Source organism: Durio zibethinus, chromosome 25 (genome assembly GCF_047325235.1).
Source record: "Durio zibethinus cultivar Kanyao isolate XHJ-2024 chromosome 25, ASM4732523v1, whole genome shotgun sequence".
In the NCBI taxonomy this organism is placed as follows: domain Eukaryota; kingdom Viridiplantae; phylum Streptophyta; class Magnoliopsida; order Malvales; family Malvaceae; genus Durio; species Durio zibethinus.
This window is the reverse complement of record NC_143186.1, coordinates 16,039,517-16,044,158: the sequence shown is the minus strand read 5'-3', so window position 1 is coordinate 16,044,158 and position 4,642 is coordinate 16,039,517. Positions and strand designations below refer to the sequence as shown.

Here is a 4,642-nt window from a genome sequence, read left to right as displayed (position 1 = left end):
GAGATACCCAAGATTGTACGATTCCGATGATCGGATTCACGCTTGCATGGACCGGGGTTTCATCATGTTTCTGTATTTTGCTTCTCTTTCTTTATATTCATCAACTTGCTGAAACAGTTTTAGGCTCCATTTGTGAGCATGATTGAAACAGGTTTTCACCGCATCAGAGGATGAGTTTTACTTTTTAAAAAAAAAGGAAAAAGACTTTGATAATGGAAAAGTCAGTGTGAAAACACCTAGTATTTTAACATGTAAATTCTAACAAAATATTAAGCCACAATATTCAACGGGGACTGAGAAAGACGGAGTCTGTAACGATATTAGTATTTGCTTTAATCCAGCGCCATGGCACCCACCACGAAATTAACAGCAAGACCATAAAATTGACTCATAATTTTAGTTCATTTCACTTGTTTTTGATGTACGATAGGTTCAAATCAAGATCAAAGTAAGAAAGTAAAATAGTTGCCCGGCTTGACAAGATTCTGAAGTAATTAGAATTCTCATGCTAGCTAGTATTTCATAAAATAATAAGAATTAGACTGATGATTGAACGTGTCAAATGAACAAAACATTGCGACATTGCAATAGAGACAGCCATTGAAGGAAACAGGGTTGGATGGCCGATGGCTTGGCCCTTGTTCCTCCTGACCAGAACAATGATCTTTTATTCATGATGGCTATCTAAAATGTTAGAAATAGACAAGATTTATGTTTAACTGCAGTATGTAGAAAGAACACATAGTCATCTGCCTCTTTTTGAATATGTTGTTTCTTATGTTAATCATTGAACATAGATATCTAATACAGTTTCTACCGAGAACAGGACACAAAAGCTAATCTTGGTCCAATGCTAGAAAATTGCTTACATGTTTTCTAAAGTGAAAAAATTGGCTTTGCTGCCAACTTATTGTTAGTCAATTATGTGCTTCTTTTATATGATAAATCTGTTTACCGGAGTTCTTTTAGAGATTGTGTAGACCTGAACATAGCATTCTGATGTACATATTGGGTGTATGTAGGTACTTGTGAACATGGAATATTTCGGAAATAAGATTTTAACACACTTGGAAAATGGGAGCCGTCTTGATCAGAATTTAACTATCCTGAAGAGAAAATTGGAGGAACTAAGTGGCCTGAAGGAGGACAATGAATCAACGAAGAGTGTACAGCTGCAACCAAGAAAGAAACTCAAGAAAGAAGTTGAGATTTGGTTTCGAAATGTTGAAAGGATTAATGGTGAAATACTGAATCTTGAAAACGAAGTTAGAGGAAGCAATATTGTCTCGCGTGGATTCCTTGGAGGAACCGTTTCAAAAAAGATAACAAGAAGTTGAAGAACTTTATCAAAAAGGGAAGAACTTTGATGCTTTGGTGATTGACAAGCCTCAGTGGATTGGACAAGTTTTGTCAACAACAAACTTAATTGGTGAAGCGGCGAAAAAAGTTAAGAATGAAATTTGGGAATATTTGATGGATGATGGTGTTTCAAAGATTGGAGTTTGGGGAATGGGAGGATCGGGTAAAACAAGTATCATGAAGCTCATCAACAACCAACTTTTGAAAGAGACTGAAAAGTTCAACATCGTGATATGGATCACCATATCAAAGGAGATGAACATCTCTAAAGTACAGCAGAGCATTGCAGACGCTATGAAAGTAGGCCTTCCCAAAGCTGATGATGAAGTAAGAAGAGCAGGGTTCATATACGAAAAGTTGTCTCAAAAAGGCAAGTATGTGTTAATCTTGGATGAGCTATGGACAAACTTTCACTTGAAGAAGGAGGCATCCCCGAGCCTTCTAATGTGAGTAAACTAGTGGTAACAACCGGTTATTAGAAGTGTACCGTTGTTTGGGTTGTCGAGAAGTTAGAATGTGTACTCTTTCAAAACCAGATGCATGGAGCCTATTCTCGCAAAAAGTAGGTCAAGATGTTTTGAATGACCCACATCTATTGCCCATTGTGGAATCCGTTGCTGAAGAGTGTGCTGGTTTGCCCTTGGCTATTGTTACAATAGCAAGTAGCATGAAGGGTGTACGGGACATTCATGAGTGGAGGAATGCACTCCATGAATTAAATAGACATGAAGAAAGTGTGAGTGAGATGGAAAGGAAGGTGTTTCAACAGCTTCAGTTCAGCTATGATCGTTTACACGATGAAAAATTGAAGCATTGTTTCCTTTGTTGTGCATTATATCCTGAAGATTGGGAAATACAAACACATGAGCTAATAAAACTTTGGGTTGCAGAGGGGTTTGTGGAAGAAATGGAGAGCATGCAAAAAGAGGTTGACAAGGGGCATGCCATATTGAATAAACTAAAAAACAGTTGCATGATTGAAAACGGTACTGGAGGTCCAGATGATACTGTGAAGCTGCATGACATTGTGAGGGACATGGCATTCCGTATCATGAGTGCAAGACCAGAATTCTTGGTGAGAGCTGGATTGCATTTGAAAGAGATACCAAAAGAGCAAGAATGGAAAGAAGAGTTGGAGAAGGTATCATTGATGTGGAATTGGGAAATGCCAATTCCATCCCAAATGCCACCACCAAGGTGTCTAAAGCTCACAACCTTATTGTTGTCCTATTGCGATATGAAGAGTATTCCAGACTGTTTCTTTGAGCAAATGCATGGACTCAAGATTCTTGGTCTTTCTGGGAATCATATTAAAAGTTTGCCAAATTCCATCTCTAATTTGGAAAATCTCACTACATTGTTGCCTGATGAGTGTGAAGATTTAGAGAAGGTGCCATCTTTTTCAAAACTTCAATCTTTAAAGATGTTGGACCTTAGAAATACAAAAATCAAGGATCTCCCTCATGGGTTGGAAAGGCTGGTAAATCTCAAATATCTTGATTTGAGTTGTACGAATATAACAGAGGTGGCCGATGGAATATTGGCAAATTTGACATCCCTTCAGCACTTAGCAATACTGAAGTTTGACGAAGAAGTTGACAGATACCTGAGTGGAGAAGCTGACAGATTCGTGAGAGGAGGGGAAATAGGTGGATTAAGGAATTTGGAATACTTTGAAGGGGGATTTTATGACTTGAATGAGTGGAACAATTATATCAAAGCTTTGCATGCTCCAACAGAAGGGCCTCGTCAATACTGCGTTCCTGTGGGTGTACAACCATTTTTTCGCTTTCCATCGGAGTCGAAAAAAGTAATTCAATTAAGTACTTTTAACATCTGCACAGATGGTATTAAGGTCCTACCTGATGTTGAGGGCTTGGGAATTGGGGAGTGCATTGTTGATTTGTGTGAAGAAGAGGCATTTTCCTCGCGGTTTATCTTACCGCCACATAATGTTTTTTCCTCTCTTTCTGATCTTTACATAAGTGATTGTCAAAATATAAAGAAGTTGTTCTCGTCCAATTGGGTCTTGCAGAACCTCCAAAATTTGAAATGCTTATCGGTTTCACGTTGCGGGGATATGGAAGAAATAATATCAGCAGAATCAGAATCGGAGGAAGAAGGAAGAAGTGCCATCAATTTTACTCTTCCCAAATTAAGGAGATTGGAATTTGAAAGGCCAGAATTGAAAAGCATTAGTAGTGCTAATGGAGTAATGGTTTGTGATTCTATTGAGGAGATTACTATAACATGGTGTCCAAAATTGAAGAGGATACCTCTGTATCTTCCCCTGCATGACGATGGCCAACCACCTCCCCCTCCTTCTCTTAGAAGGATTTCAATTTTTCCATTGTTGCAGTGGCAATTGGTTGAGTGGGACCAGCCAAATGCCAAGTCTTTGTTGGAGCCTTACCTTAAGTGGCCATGGTTACATGTTCGTTGAAATGTCTGACCTTTACAGCGTTCATTGTTACTTATTCTTTTTCTGTTGAGACAGGAGGAAATTACTCCTGACCACAATGGTAGCTTATTTCTAACACTTTCTTTCCTTCTTTCTTCTTAATCTCTCTCCATTTTAACTTTCTTATATGTTAATATCATGCTTGGCTAAACGACTATCAAACAACCGATTGTTAAAGCTGGGTAAAAATGCAACCAACAAAATGCTCAATAATCTACTGTTAACGCAGGGTGGAATTCAGTCAAATTTCAACTTAACCATAAATTAATCTTTCATTTAGTCGTTGATTTTATTACTTACTTTATGCTATTTCCTTTTCGTTACTTCAAAAATTGCTGTAAACCGTGTTTGATCATTAGTTAAATCTTACAATTTTATTTTTCTTTGTAATTGTTGCTGTCCAATTTCTTGTGATTGTGATAAGTGTGCTTATTCTTGCTTGGCTTGATTGTATGCTGAATTTTCGAATTCTAGGTCTATTGAGTTGATTAAGCTTGTTATGGGTTGATTGCGGGATTGGCTTTTGTTTTTCTTCTCGGATTGTTCTGTTGGGAATTGCTGTATTACTATCTTGTTTTTGCTGCTTATTGCTTGTAAATTGTTGTCTAGCTGTCTTCTTGATTGCTTACTTCCCTTGTGTATGACCGATTGCTCTATGTAAACTGCTTCGTTGCTCATTATTTTATAGGGATTCAAATCTCAAATTAAATAGGAAAATTTTAATGCAATTGAATCTATCAAGATCTGATTTTAATATTTTAAAATCTTCTTTCATTTTCACAACAAATTGGTGCTGAAGTTTTTCAAATTGATACTGTTTCT

General features: G+C 37.4%; 1 pseudogene; it reads left to right on the top strand.

The window, feature by feature from the left end:
* Positions 1–224: 224 nt before the first annotated feature.
* LOC111276512 (putative disease resistance protein At4g27220) lies at positions 225–3,961 on the top strand (annotated as a pseudogene).
* Positions 3,962–4,642: the final 681 nt, after the last annotated feature.